This window comes from Bos mutus, chromosome 7, assembly GCF_027580195.1.
Source record: "Bos mutus isolate GX-2022 chromosome 7, NWIPB_WYAK_1.1, whole genome shotgun sequence".
NCBI classification, from domain to species: domain Eukaryota; kingdom Metazoa; phylum Chordata; class Mammalia; order Artiodactyla; family Bovidae; genus Bos; species Bos mutus.
Genome location: NC_091623.1, coordinates 72,953,924 through 72,970,149, shown reverse-complemented (window position 1 = coordinate 72,970,149; position 16,226 = coordinate 72,953,924). Strand labels below are relative to the sequence as shown.

Here is a 16,226-nt window from a genome sequence, read left to right as displayed (position 1 = left end):
ACTCATGGTTTCTAGTTCCCAATGGTGGCAAGATTGAAGTAAAGGTAATAGGAAATTGACCTTTTCTCAAGTTAAGTGAAAAATATCCTAGATAACTTCCAATTAAAAAATTTGTAACATTCTCTTACTCCTCTCAAGATGAGCAGAAAAAAAAGTTAGAGAAATTCCATATGCTGCATTTGCAAAAACTTTCCAGAAATACCATTTTATTATAGTTGGTGGAAGATATTTTGCCCATCCTTGAGCTTATAGTATTCAGTCCTGTGTGCCTAAAATGCAAAGCATTTTGGAAGATAAAAAATAACATTTAAAGAGAATATATTTTATTTTGCTTTATTTTTATTTTCTTTTGAGTACAATGTTTTAAAAAGGGAGATGGAGACTAGAGGTAGCCTCTGAGCATGGGTAACTAGATGTTTTTTTTAAGTCTAGTGACTTCAGCCTGCATGCATGCATGTGCATGCTCAGTCACACTCTTTGTGACGCCATGGACTGTAGCCTATCAGGCTCCTCTGTCCATGGAATTCTCCAGGCAAGAACACTGGAGTGGATGGCCATTTCCTTCTCAAGGGTATCTTTCTGACCCAGGGATTGAACCTGTATCTCTTGCGTGTCCTACAATGGCAGGTGAGTTCTTTACCACTGCACCCAGAAGTTACTGGGAATCCCAGTAACTTCAGAGACCTTAGTAACTCAAGAGAATCTCTGATTTCCTGTTCAGACTATAAAATTGCTTTATTCAGCAGATTTTTAATGGCTAACTTCCCTGTCCTTGACTTCTAACCCTACCTGTGCTTGGGGAAGAAAGACTAGTTAGCTGATTATATGAGGTTAATAAGAATCCAACCCATAAAGTCCCACTTGCTGTTTCACAGACGGCATCCTATCATTTATTTAAAAGCCAGGAGAAAGAACTACCATATCATAAAAATGAGAGCAGCATTTTATTGCTTGTCTGGAGAACTTAATTATTGAAAAACATCAGCAGATATTAGAGGGGGAAGTATTGGTATCACTTGTTTCATGTAATAAATTAAAAACCTGAAACGAATGCGGTTTGACAGAATGTTTAAGCAAGGAGGAGGGAGCAGCGTTAGCATTTTAATTTTGTTTTGATTGAAGATACTTTCATTCCAACATGAAAAAATCATGCCATTCCTCCAGCATGCCTCATTTCCAGGGAAACTCACTGAAATGTGCACGTGTTAACATTAGTTTCAGCCGTCTTTAATGCACTTACACAAAGGAGTTTTGCCAAAAGAAGGGATAAATACCACAGCCATTCATTTCACAGTGCTCTCCAATCTGGCTGCAACTGTTTCTTTAAGCAGCAAGTCAGTGAATAAAAAAAGGAAATTAAAAGGAGGGGCAGGAAAAACGGGATTTAGGAAGAAGAGGGGTTTTAAAACCTTCTTGGCTTTGAAGAAAACAATTCAAAATCATTAGCATGAGTGATATTCCTGTTTAGCCTAGGCTAATGAAAACATTATGAAAGCAGAGAATTTTTAAAAACAAAATAAAACAATATAAACACAAAAACAACACTGTCCTCTGAACACCATTAGTGTAGATCAAGGGGAACCAGGGTAAGTAAACATCCAGGTTTTAAATTCCACCCGCCCCCCAACTTCCTCAGATTAAGAAGTAAATATCCTCATTTAGTGTGCTTTTCTGTGTTCACAGAAAAAGACTAAGTGTACTGCTGTTTTTTCTATATTGATTCGTTAAGCATTTGTTTACACTTCTGTACTTTTTCACCATGCACTTTATTGCCCTAAAGTAATTACATATTAGAAAACATTTATAACACTTTGGTTGCAAAAATGGCCATTGTTGCTAATGGTTATTTTGACTCTGGTTTTATTTCCTGAGAAATCCACTGCTGTGGCCTCATCCAGCTGTGGGAGGTGGAGCACCAGATGATGGCAAGTCTCCTTTGGACTTATCTGCCCCAAAGTATATTTGTCCAATGATTCTTTTTATGAAAGGAAATATGTCAATGTTGTAAAATCATTTTTACCTACGTTCTCATGTATTTTCTTCATCAACTCTGGGAGGTACATGTTAATGTCATTCCATTTTTTTAAATTTATTAAAATATAGTTGATTTACAATATAGTGTTAGTTTTATTGTACAACATGATTCAGTCATATATATACTTATATTTATACTTTTTCAGATTCTTTATCTATATAGATTATTGCAGAATATTGAGTAGAGTTCCCTGTGCTATAGTAGGTCCTTGTTGGTTATCTATCTTATATATAGTATTGTAAGTAACTACATATTAGATATATAAATATATAGTATTGTGTGTTTGTTAATCTCAACTTCCTGATTTATCCCTCCCCTCCACGTTTCCCATCTGGTAGCCATAAATTTGTTTGCAATATCTGTAACTGCTTTGTCAATAACTTCATTTTGTATCACTTTTTAAATTAGATTCCACATATGAGTTGGAGAAGGAAATGGCACCCTACTCCAGTATTCTTGCTTGGAGAATCCCATGGACAGAGGAGCCTGGCAGGCTACAGTCTATGGGGTCACAAAGAGTCGGACACAACTGAGTGACTAACCCACACACCACGTATAAGTGATACTGATACTATGTGATATTTGTCTTTGCCTGTCTGACTTTCTTCACTTAATATGATAATCTCTAGGTCTATCAATGCTGCTGCAAATGGCATTCATGCTGTTGCAGGAAGGCGGACCCCTTCTAGGGCCCAAAACTGGGCTCTTGTCTAACACTCGGAAATGAATTGTCCGAGGAGACACATGTGCTGACAAAGCAAGAGATTTTATTGGGAAAGGGCACCCGGGTGGAGAGCAGTAGGGTAAGGGAACCCAGGAGAACTGCTCTGCTGCGTGGCTCACAGTTTCGGGTTTTATGGTGATGGGATTAGTTTCCGGGTGGTCTTTGGCCAATCATTCTAATTCAGAGTCTTTCCTGGTGGTGCACGCATCACTCAGTCAAGATGGATGCTAGCGAGAGGGATTCTGGGAAGTGGACGGACACACGGTGTCTCCTTTAGATCTTTCCCGAACTCTTCCAGTTGGTGGTGGCTTATTAGTTCCATCTTCCTTATCAGGATCTTCTGTCATAAAATAACTCATGCAAATGGTTACTATGGTGCCTGGCCAGGGTGGGCGGTTTCAATCAGTGTGCTTCCCCTAACAATGCTATCTGATTTTTCTTTTTTTTTTGACCAATGTGGAAATTTTGTCTCAAAATCTTTCTTGTCCTTAAAAGTACTGTGGTATGGAACTTAATTATGATCCTCAGACTCCAAAATCATAACATCATACCAGGCACTGTGTTTAGAATTTGCAAGAGTTTGCTAGTTGATCAATCCATGCAGAGTTTAGCATTAGCCAAGTTGGTGGCAATCTTGAGTAATCTAGTGATTCATTTGTGCCCATAATGAGCAGAGGAAAAATATTCGTAGAAAGTATTCTTCAAGGTAATACTTCTACCTTCGACTGAAAGGATGAAATAAAAGTACTTTTTTTTCCACACAATTTACTCTTATCCTAAAGAAGACTTTAACTATGATATTTAATTGTATCATTTATGTAGAAGTAATAATTTTTTTTTCAAAAGGTTGACAAAAATATCCACTGTCTAAGGTAAGCTTTTAAGATGTTTTTTTGAAAGTCTTTTATGATATACATATATTGAAATAATTGTAAATATCTCATTAATATCTTACAGCATTACCACATTATAGTAACTTCACTATTATAAATAATATCTTTCAGAACACATAATTTCCATCATTATTAAAAACTATGTCATAAAATTGATTTCAACTGAATTAAATTAATTGGTAAAATAATTGAAAAACATCCTTTTCAAACTGATAGGATTCTACATAGATAAACACATGTGAAAAAAGAAATCTAAAGTTTAACATGATAACAAAGTGTTTTCTGCTGTGCAGATGCAGATATTCTATGGATAGGAAAACTTCTATATTTTTATTTATATTTATTGCTAATTTTCTTAGAGAATTTCCCCATATTCAGTTGTCCAGTACTTATATATTATGGGCTTCTGTGGTAGCTCATCTGGTAAAGAATCCACCTGCAATTCAGGAGACCCCAGTTCGATTTGTGGGTTAGGAAGATACACTGGAGAAGGGATAGGCTACCAAACTCCAGTATTCTTGGGCTTCTCTGGTGGCTCAGCTGGTAAAGAATCTGCCTATGATGTGGGAGACATGGGTTTGATCCCTTTGTTGGAAAGATACCTTGGAGAAGGGAAAGGCTACTCACTCCAGTATTCTTTCCTGGAGAATTCCATGGACAGAGGAGCCTGGCCAGCTACAGTAGATGGGGTTGCAAAGAGTCGGACATGACTGAGTGATTTTCACTAACACTATATATTATACATGAATTTTACAAAGTATGTCCTTATTTTAGAAGGTAACGTTTGGATGGCTAGTTTACACACTAGATAAAGATTCTATTTTTCTATGAAAAAAAAACAAAAAAACATCTTAGCAAGTGGGCACTAATAATTTACTTACAATAAAGTGACCATTTGCTAAGACGTTGCCATGTCATGTAAACATTTTAAGGTGTATCTTTAGCTTATTTATGTAAATAAGCTTATTTCATGTAAATCCTTATATAGGTATGTGCATTGTTCTTATGTAGTTGCTTTTGAAGAAAAAAATGAAGCTAACAGAACATAGTAATAGACAAAGCTAGACATGTGCTTCGGAGAAGGCAATGGCACCCCACTCCAGTACTCTTGCCTGAAAAATCCCATGGATGGAGGAGCCTGGTAGGCTGCAGTCCATGGGGTCGCTGAAGGTCAGACACAACTGAGCGACTTCACTTTCACTTTCAAGCATTGGAGAAGGAAATGACAACCCACTCCAGTGTTCTTGCCTGGAGAATCCCAGGGACGGGGGAGCCTGGTGGGCTGCCGTCTATGGGGTCACAGAGTCGGACACGACTGAAGCGACTTAGCAGCAGCAGCAGACATGTGCTTGGGGCTATTCTGAATTTCAAAGCTTAACTCCTTAAGCTTGGAGTGGGGCCAATGAAACAGTCTATTTGGGACAACTTTCAATCATGGGTGTGTGACCATTGCAATTGCATAGGGCCATGTCTTCAGAAGCATCCCGTCCCGCAATGTGCCCACATACCGCCTTAAGCTTGGGGTTTAATGCTTTGCAGTCATTGTCTTGTAATTTTTATCTTTGAATTTGTGTTGCATAAGTACAGTCTGTTAGGATAATAGAGAATGTTCTGGGGCTTGAAGCTTTCCCTCAGGTGTGGTTCTACATTCACCACCCACCAGGATGAGCTCCAGGCTACCCACTTCCCCCCACATGCCAAGATCATTGCCGCCCTTTGGCTTGGTGGAGGCCAAAACACTGGCAGCCGTGTGATGTGCTCTTATTTGCAAGGTAAAGCTTGTGCGAGTCTGCATTCAACCTATCTCAGAAGAGCATGACATTAGATAGCACACAAAAGAAAGACTAGGGAGGAGAGGACAGAGCTTTTGTTCTTGCTTTTTGCACAAGGGACATTCATTCTATTTTTCACTGGACTCTGCATATTTTGGAACTAGACTTAGTAATTTACAAATAGATTATTGAATGTCATGTCTGATACAATAGCTCAGATGAGAAGGGAAATTCTGAGGTGCATGGTCTTTTAGGGTATCAGGTATTTTAGAAAATGACATCTGTTCCTAAAGGCTTGAATGTCGCCTCTCTAAACTGTTGCTTGGTCAGGCACACACGTACTTACTAAATATCCCCAGTAAGTCCATTATTACATAGTTTGTTCAGTGTGTCCTGCTCATGGAATTACAGATTTCTTAGTCAGGATCTGCACTGCTCTGGGATATGAAAAACAGGAAAGCTATCAGAGAATCAAACTTCTATTTTAGAAAATGTCATAGATAATTCATAAGAAGAAATTAGTTGTGCCAATGTAAAACATGATGCTGGAATTAGCAGTATGCTTTTCTTCATATCAGAATAAACATTTTCAAGGTAATTTTCTCAGTATTCATAGTTTGTGAAGCATGGACTAAAATGTTACGCCAAACTAGCTAGATGTTTAATGGAACGTAAAGATGACAATGAAGTACATCCATAACTGGCTTTTCCTAATTTAATTGCTTTAGACCAAGTTATATGTGTATCTGTGTAATAACTAAAACAATTCAACTTTTTATAACTTGGACCCAATACATGGGCAGAATATAAAGCATGCTACATGAGTGAGAGGAAATGTCACATCATGTTTTTAAAAGCCCACCTAGGTCTTCTTATCTATGTTCTAGAATGCTTCATCTACATTCTCTTTCAAACAGGTTACACATTGCTTACCTATCTTTTGAGAAAAAGATTGCCTCAGAATTCTTATTAAAAGGTTTTTGAAACATTTTTTTTTGCACATATTAAAAAAAAAACAAACAAACTCTGTCCAACTTCTTTTGCTATAGTGGCTTGTTCATTTTTATTAATTCTTTCTGAAAGAGTGTTATTTAATCTCATTCAAAATTCTCCCTTGCATCAGACTTCATTATTGTAGGCATATCATGACTAAGACAACTCTGGCATCATCCAGAGGGGACTCAGGTGTTAGTTACATCTTCAGACTATAGTACAAGATGCAGGGGGTACACAGTTTTCCCTTAAGCCTTCTCCTGACTATGCTTAGCCTTCTATACATCACAGAATATTGAAGCCAATTACATTTTTATAAATGCATGGATGAAAAAGAACCTCCATGTGTACAATACCCAGTACTGGTTTTAGGCTCAACTGGACAGTCAGTCTCACATGACCCTAACAGGCCACACTTGACAATGGTTCCATTAGAAGGCTGTAATGCAATAAACCAAGTGAATCAGTTGAGCACATTCAGGTGATTCTTTAACATGGCAGTTCCCACAAGTGTCTAGGGCTAAAGTCTTTCTCCAGTACTGTGAAATGACAGCTCAGGTATAAATATGAGATCATGGGTAAGGATGAGACCTATTCTAATATTTCCCATGTCCCAGATAGGAGTCGGTATCTTTTATAATAGCCCATAAGCAAAAAATATCACCAGTTACAAAAATGTACCTCACTCAAATTCTACAAGGTATTTATAGTCATCCACAGGCCCCCAGACCAGATTCAGTTTACAAATCAGGGCTTATTTTTTTTTTTTCAGGGCTTATTTTTATGATAAGCAATGTAGCCTGATAATACAGCTGACATAGGTTTCCATGGAAACTAAGCTAGAAAGTTCTCTCAAGGTCATATTTCTTTTCATAAAGAAGGAAAAAATATCTTGCCATCCCTCCATTCATATTAGAAAACACAAATATTAGGAATTTGAATTACCAAACAGGCCTTATTCTCTGACTTACAATGCAATAAAATTCAAAATGACAGCTATAGTGTAACTCAGAAAATTGAAAAAAGAATAATAAAATGATCTCAAGAAAAGTAGATAAGAAAAACTAATAAAAACAAAAACAAAATTAACAAAAAGTATCAAACTATGAAAGAAGATTTGATTAAAAATAATTTGTTTTATTTTGAAAAGAATGTCAACATAATTCTTTTTGCCAAATGTCTAAAAAGTTAGGACTGGGGTCAACAAAAATACTAGACTGGGTGGTCTAAACAACAAACATTTATTTCTCACAACTGGAGGCCAAGAAGTCCAAGATCAAGGCACCTGCAGGTTCAGAGTCTGGTGAAAGCCCAATTCCTGGTTACTACTTCTCCCTGTACTTCTTAAATGACAGAATGGGTGAGCGCTCTTTGTCGTCTTCTCTATAAGAGTACTAATCCCACTGTGGGTCATAGAGGATATGAAACGAGTTGCCAGTCCAGGTTCGATGCACGATACTGGATGCTTGGGGCTGGTGCACTGAGACGACCCAGAGGGATGGTACAGGGAGGGAGGAGGGAGGAGGGTTCAGGATGGGGAAGACGTGTATACCTATGGTGGATTCATGTTGATATTTGGCAAAACCAATACAATATTGTAAAGTTAAAAAAAAAAAAAAGAGTACTAATCCCATTCGTGAGGGTTCTGCCCTCATTACTTAGTCACCTCCAAAAGGCCACACCTCCGAATGGCCTTTTGATTGAGGATTAGGTTTCAATGTATGAATTTTGGAGGGATACAACTACTCAGTCTATCATGCCATTGAAGATGAGGAAGAAAAAAATAAATGAGGAACTTTAGGAATCAGAAGGAAAAGCACTTAAAGGGAAGGGTTTCTATGTTTCAGTGTAGGTAGAACAGTTAATTTTATAGAAAAAACATAAATAACCAAAAGCCTCAAGAAACATTTTTAAAAACAATAACAAGAGAAGAAAACAAAAAGCAGTCAAGACTTTCCCATATTATAGGCATGATAATAAAAAAAAATTTATGAACCACTTCTATCACTGACACTGTTTTAACATTTTACTAGAGATACTAAACAAATGAAAAAAGACAAAAATAAAAACCACAAAAGGTCTAAACTTTGAAAAGAAGATGAAACAGTATTTATAGATGATATGAATATTTATCTTGATAATCCAAGAGAATTGGTGAAAACCTATTAGTTTCCCTGGTGGCTCTGCTGATAAAGAATCCACCTGTAATGTGGGAGACCTGGGTTCCATTCCTGGGTTGAGAAGATCTCCTGGAGAAAGGAACCGCTACCCACTCCAGTATTCTGGCCTGGAGAATTCCATGGACTGTATAGTCCACGGGGTTGCGAAGAGTTGGAAATGACTGAGCGACTTTCATTTCACTTCACTTCATGTATTAGTACCAATAAGAGAAAGTAATTAAATTAGCTAGATATAAGGATATTTAAAAATTCAACATAGTCTTCTATACCAGTAATTAACACAAAATGTGATTTAAGATATTCTAGCATAATAGAAACAACAGCTATATACTATCTAGGAATAAATTGAACAAGAAATGTTAAAGATGCCTATGAAGAAAATAGTACTGAGCAACCTAATCTGGGAGTCTAAATAGTTGTGATGATCCAATAAGTTCCTCATATTAATACTTTAATATTGTAATAAAGATGTCAATTCTGCCCCAATTAGTTTATAAATCCCATGCTGACCCATAGAATTTTAAAATTTTGCTAAAAGAAAAAGACATCTGAATCTGAAATGTATACTGGAGATGACTAGTGTCCAGACATACATCATGTATGTATGTGAATTGTTTAATGATAACAATAGAATATCAAAACACAGTAAGATTTAGATAATTCAGTAACCATAGTTAAAATAGTTGGCAATCCATTTGGAAAATATGAAGTTAGATTCATAAGTAATACTACAACAGACAAGTTAGATAGATTCAACCAGGATGGACAAACTTTTTTTATAAAGGCTCAGATAGCAAATATTTCAGTCTATGTGGATCCTACTCTGTTTAACAAATAGTCATCTCTATAGCGATAGTGTCAAATGGCATAGGGATAGTGAATTTGGCTTCAGGTTGTAGTGCTGACCTTGATTTAGTCTCACCAGAGCCAGAATGTCCATACTTGGAAATTGGTTAGACCATCTACTTCATTAGGGGCTTCCCTGCTGACTCAGCGGTAAAGTCTGTCTGCAATGCAGGAGATATGGGTTCAATCCCTGGGCCCAGAAGATCCCTTGGAGAAGGAAATGTCCACCCACTCCAGTATTCTCACCTAGAGAATTCCATGAGCAGAAGAGCCTAGCAGGCCTGCAGTCCATGGAGTTGTGACTTAGCGACTAAACCACCACTATCTATTTCATAGCTTGATATAGTGATTAAATAATATGAGAAAGTATTTAGCTCTGTGTTTAGATATAAGAGAAATCTAAGTTTTTATTCTCAATTTTCCATGCTTGGCCTAATATCTTCCTTAGAATAGGTACTTCATACATCTTTGTTTGACTTTATCTTGCTGCTATCAGTTTAACAGTTTGGGGGAAATAAGACAGATTTTATTGAAATGACTTTGATTTCTTCATAGTTACTACTTCTTAAAATTAAACAGACTCATGAAACATGACACATTATCCCTAGGTTTAAAATATTTTAAATTATATATATATGTACATAATATATATTTATATATAAATGCTTATTTTTTATAAACTATATTTTAGAATAGTACACATTTATATAAAATTTATGTATTTATATTTAAGAAATATAAAGGAAAGAATCATAAAAATTACAAGTTTCACATAGATATAGAATCATAAGACACTTCTATTTGGACAAAATTTATGTAATATTTTCAATTTTTTTTTAGCATTATTTGCTGTCTTTGACATTTTAAAATCTTGTTGTTCTTGCTGTGTAGAAATGTTCTCAGTCACTTAAGATGCTACTTACATAAAGTAATTTGACATTTAATGACTTAAAGCCTAAAAATTTTAAAAAGAATGAAACAACCCACCAATCTGAAGAATGGATCAGAAAGCATTTCCATGAGCACTTCAATTTATTGATTATACAAAATTTTGGTATATGTTATTTATGTTTCATATTTCACTGCTGAGTAAATTTATTTAACTTGTGTAATTGTGATGGTGTATTACATGTTTCCATATTTGAAGCAGACATAAAAAAAAAGAGAATGCTGAGATTTAAAAATGTTTGTATTTTAAGACCTGTAATAATGAAAATGAATGAAAAATTTTAATTGTGAAATTATACACAAAATGTTATTTGGGGTTTTCTTTAGTGGGAGGAAATATTTGAGTCTGAGATTAACAGATTGAATTGATATCTAATACCATACAGTGAAAGGCCTGGATATTGGCAATGTATCTTCAAAACTCAGCAAGACTTAAATGTGTTCCTTAATACCCAATCTTAGAATCTAATCGAGGACTTAGACATGTACTAGTTATTGAATAGAAGATTTTATTCTCTACTTTAAATGTATGATCACTTAGGGCTCAGAGGCAGTATCTGCTTCCATGAAAACTTGGTGGAACAAGGAAAGTTTCATAATGTTTGCTCTTATCATAAATAGGTAGAAAATGAATGAAACCCTGTCCCAATGAAGAAAGAAAGAATGAGTTATTTTTCTCTCTTCATTTTGCCACTAAAAAAGCATCTGCAACTGGAATTATTAGTTGTTGCTTTCAGCCGATGGCTTTGCCATTGCTTTTCTGTAAATGTCTGCCATATGCATCCCTCTTCCCTTGCGTTGTACTTTCCACATTTCCTCCAGCCACTCTTCTCATCAGAATTTTCCAGTGGTTCCTATTGCATTTAAGATAAAAATCTAAATATTTTCACATAGAATAAAAAGACATTTTTGGCTCCTGCTAGCCTCATATTTTCTCCCTCCACTTCTATGCTATACAATATTAAAGGTACTACACTATCCCCTGCTTCTGCATCTTTGCCCATGCAGTTCTCTCCATCTACAATACTTACATTTCATAATAAATAGCAACATATCACTTTTGCAAACTCCAACCCATCCATCAAGTCTCAGTTCAAATGCCTTTTTCTGTAGGCTTCTACTCGCATGCTCCCATTCGTTAAATATATTTTATGACACAACTCTTCTTTTACTATGACTATTACCTTTTGGTACTAATCTTTTTGAGGGCAGGAGATTGCATTTTTATATCTCTGATTCCTATAGCATATTTGATATACAATGGAAGGTGAATACATATTTTAGAATGAACGATAGATTGTTTTACCAGTTTCAATAAGCTGTAATAAATAATGATATAGCCTACTAAGGAGTTCTATATCACAGAGCTGCTGCTACTGCTAAATCGCTTCAGTCGTGTCTGACTCTGTGTGACCCCATAGATGGCAGCCCACCAGGCTCCCCCATCCCTGGGATTCTCCAGGCAAGAACACTGGAGTGGGTTGCCATTTCCTTCTCCAATGCATGAAAGGGAAAAGTGAAAGTGAAGTCGCTCAGTCATGTCCGACTCTTAGCGACCCCATGGACTGCAGCCTACCAGGCTCCTCCATCCATGGGATTTTCCAGGCAAGAGTACTGGAGTGGGGTGCCATCACCTTCTCCGATATCACAGAGCTATGACAATATAATTGGTACACTGACTTTTGTCTTGGTCCCAAGTACATGAATTATGTTCCTATATATTTGTAGAAAGTCACCTTTGTGTATTTTGCATGCTTTTAATAGTAAAACTGAAAGTTTAATTATTGTAAACTGTTGCTAATACGTTAGTAATTATTTGAATGCCAATTGCCTCTATATAAGCAAAAGAAAAACATATATAAAGGATTTATATTTCTAGGTGATACAAAATGACACAGGCAGATACAAGCCATGTTGCACTGAGTACAGGTTAGGCCAGTTCAGTCCAGCCTTCTCCACTCCTCTCTGATACAGTCTCACATCATCCTAAACAACTACATGACAAAAGCTTGTCTTCTATGACTTCTCTTTCATAAAACATCTTTAATGATGAGCCAGATTAAGTCCTCAACACACATTTACTAATTATGTTGGGTGACTTCTTTAGTTTTAATCTTAGAGTTGAGTGAGAGCATTATTTTTTTCATTTTGATTATTTACATTATTTCATTGTGGAACTGTATCTTGGTAGTTGAGAGTAAAAATGAAAATAATTCTAATTCGTCCAATAGAATGGTAATGATTAAGGGTCTCTCACAGAAGGACTAAAAGATTTATGCTGTTGTCTATATGTATGTCTGTGTATTGGAGAAAATATCTTGAACTTGGGCCTCACCTACCCTCAAATGAAAAGGTTTAAAACAGGGGGGTCTCAGATGGATTTAAGGGATTAAAAATACACTTAAAACCATTACTCTATGTCTCTGAGATTTCCAATAATTTGCTGTTCAATTATGGCCCAAGATTTATTTTAATAACTTTTGGGATCTATTATAATAAATTATTGCAGAAATATTCTCTATTATATCATAATGTAAAGAGAATACCATACTTGCTTGACATTAGTGGTGCTGAGCCTGTTTGATGTCAGGAAGGCAGGGTGAAAATTATGGCTAGGTTTTATTTTCCAATGTTTTCAGAAAAATTTATTCATTAATTACAAATGTGGATATACGTTATTTTAAGGTGCTAATTTGAAGGTACCATAGATTCTAAAGAAAGGCTAGTTCTTGGGCAGTTGTGGTATATCATGAAAAAGGGTGTCTTTTGGCAGTTTGATAATATATTTAGACTATATAAATTGCAATGAAACATTACATTAGGCAAAATGTTTTGAAAATACTGTTTGGTAATTGAAAATGAAGGTCCTACCTTAATAGGTCTGATTTCTTGATTAACTTTGTTTTGAGGGTGATGCGTGTTGAAAAGTTTATTGTCTTAAAATTTATGAACTCTTTTGAGAACTTGGTACAAGTGGACAAATTTATCCTAAGTTTTAAAAACTGTCAGAGGTAAGAGATCTTTTAATTGAAATATAAACATGGTGCTACTAAATTTTGATGACTGTTATCAAATATTGTTTTTATATATAAGATTTAAATGGAATATATGTTCAAAATGTGATTATACTTTTAAAGTAAAATCCTTAATAATTCAAAGAAATTTAAATTGCATACTACTAACAAATTATTTCTTCATTTTAAATAATTTTTATATCTTTTATTAAACTATACTTGCTATTTAAACTGATATTTTGTCTTTTGTTTTCTTTTTTCTGACAGCTCCTTCAGGTTGGAAGGAATACCTTTATTTGGAGGCATGTCAGTTCATTTTTCTCACTTCAGATTCATCACTATGACTTCTTGAGGCCAGATCTAATTTTGAAATAACCAGAAAATTGTCCATCTTGGAGCAGCAAACCCCTCAACTTGGAGCACAAATGATCACTGATATGGTCTGCTTAAAACTATCTGCCTCTAGTCTGACAGCCATGAGCAGAGCCCTGAAAAAAAAAAAAAAAAGCCACAGCCTTAAATGTCTTCACTCAGAAATTACCAAGAAGATTAAAAAAAAAAAGAAATGAAAAAGACTAAATAAGCAAGCCTACAAAAAACCAAAAAGCAAACAAACAAAATTCATCTCACTTTATCATTGAAATTATCCCCAGATGTGAACCTCCCAAAGTTTATATTTAGTAATTAAGCCAGTAAATTATAAATTGATGTAACGTTTGGGAAGGTGAAAGTATAGAAATAGGTGTCTATAGCTAGAATTACTCAGCATTTCAAAATATGTAAACAAAACAAAAACATACACAACAAAAACTGAACAGAGGAATATTGCCGCAATGAACAGTATAAGGACAGAATGTTGTTGTTTGCAAACAGAGAGGACATTTGTCATCTTGTGTACACCTTCAAAGCCATAATGGCGTAAGAGTATTGTTGTCAATTGCTTGAAAAGTTTCTGCATTCGATCCTTCACTCCATACTGGTTGAGAGAGGGGAGGTCAGTTCTTACTGATTACTTCCCAACGCACTTCTACTATTTGCACTGTCACTTCCATTCAGGGTAATGATGTGTGCTGTTATTTGCACAGATGGTCCCATGAGTTTTGAGACCACAACAAACAGTTTCTTGCAGGAGTCCAAAAAGGAAACATGTAAGAATTCTCCAGGCATTGATTTCTCTTTCTTCTATAAAAAAAAAAAATCAGTTATAAAAAAATGGACTTGTCTCAGATTAAAGAACTACAGAATAATAATGAAAAAGCATCAGGGTGGTCCAACGAATGAAAAAGGGATCAAAAATTGTTTTTTTTTTTTTTTTTTTTTTTTAGTGAGGATCATTTTATATCATTTACAGCGAAGAAGTCAAATACAGTGAACTGTACACTAAACATCTGTGTTGAACATCTATTTGTTCTCTTAACAAAATCATTTGTAATTTGTATTTGACATATAAGAGATTTTTATAGCCATTTATCTATGCCTCATGGGGAAATGTACTACACAAACAGCATTTTCAGTTTATTTTTCTAAATAAATGTGTTGTTTGTATTACTTGTAGTTGCTCATTTGATTTGCTTTTCATTACCTGGAAGATAAGTTTTCTTTGGTCATAGGTAAGCTTTTGTCATACAAATTCAGAACTTCTGGAATACTAACATTTCAAATATTTTGTGGTATAAAATTGTGTTTTCTATTCCCTAAACTCTGAAGAAGAATTGATATATTTTTCATGAGAACTTTCTTGTCAAGGATTATTTTTTAATATTCTAGTTATGCTATCTGAAGTTAGTTTTAAAATACTGAGGACATTGCTGGAAAAGAAAAAAATAATAATTATTTTATCAATAAGGATGTCCTCTAAATTGTCTTCTTGAAATTCTGCTCTAAAAGAAGATAATTTATGTATATGTGTGTGTGTGTGTGTATATATATATATAGGCCATTAATCATATCTAATGAGTCCTCAGTCAGAGGTCTGCTGAGAACTTCCATCATTGTATGTAAAAATGACTAGGCAATTATACTGGAGCAAAAACAGTGTTCTTATCAACAAGGGCTTATTGAGTGCCCACAAAGTTCTCATCCTTACTTGCAACTCATCAGCTGGAGCCTGTATTTATGATCATTGCAATCACCAGTAAGTAGTGTGCAGCTCCCACAAATTATTCTTTTTTTGAATTGGAATATAATTGATAAAATTATGTTAATTTCAGGTATACATTATAATGACTTGATATCTGTGTATATTGCAAAATTATTACTGCAATAAGTCTAGGTAACATCTGTCAGCACACATAGTTATTTCTTATGATGGGAACTTGCAAGACCCCTTCTCCTAGCTACTTTTAAATATGCAGTAGAGTATTATTAACTATGGATATGTCTGGGATGCTCTGGAGAGTGGAAGACATAGCACCGGTCCTCTGAGGTCTTTGGAAAGGATTACACTCAACCCTTAGATGAGTATTTTGTGAGAGACTCTCAGAAAACCTGTTAGTAAATGAACAGGGTCCTTTCATAGAAAGACTGATCTCCTGTTTCTGTTGCCTTTTGCTGTGCCCTGCAGGCGGTAGCCCTTTAAGAACTCCTTTTCCCTTGATTGAAATCCTGTGGGACCCACAAGCATAAGCCCCATTGGCCACCAGAGCCAAGGCAATGTAGAAGTGTTCTCTGGTACCAGGCGGAAAACTTGGGTTGTTGGACAAGGAGATAAATTCTTTTAGGGGACACACAAGGGAGCTGGAGCAAGGCAGAGGGAGAGCGCAAAGACTGCCTGTATAACTGTCTTTGTACAGACCCCCACCCAGGCCCTTCCTAGGTGGTA

General features: G+C 35.6%; 1 protein-coding gene across 4 annotated transcripts in view; it reads left to right on the top strand.

The window, feature by feature from the left end:
• The window catches only part of PRR16 (proline rich 16), a 290,139-nt gene extending 275,234 nt beyond the window's left edge, over window positions 1-14,905 (top strand). For all 4 annotated transcript variants that reach the window (XM_070374093.1, XM_070374092.1, XM_070374094.1 and 1 more), the window contains one exon: window positions 13,673-14,905. The gene's annotated coding sequence lies outside the window, so the exon portion shown is untranslated. The remainder of the gene's footprint in view (window positions 1-13,672) is intronic.
• The last annotated feature ends 1,321 nt before the right edge of the window (window positions 14,906-16,226 follow it).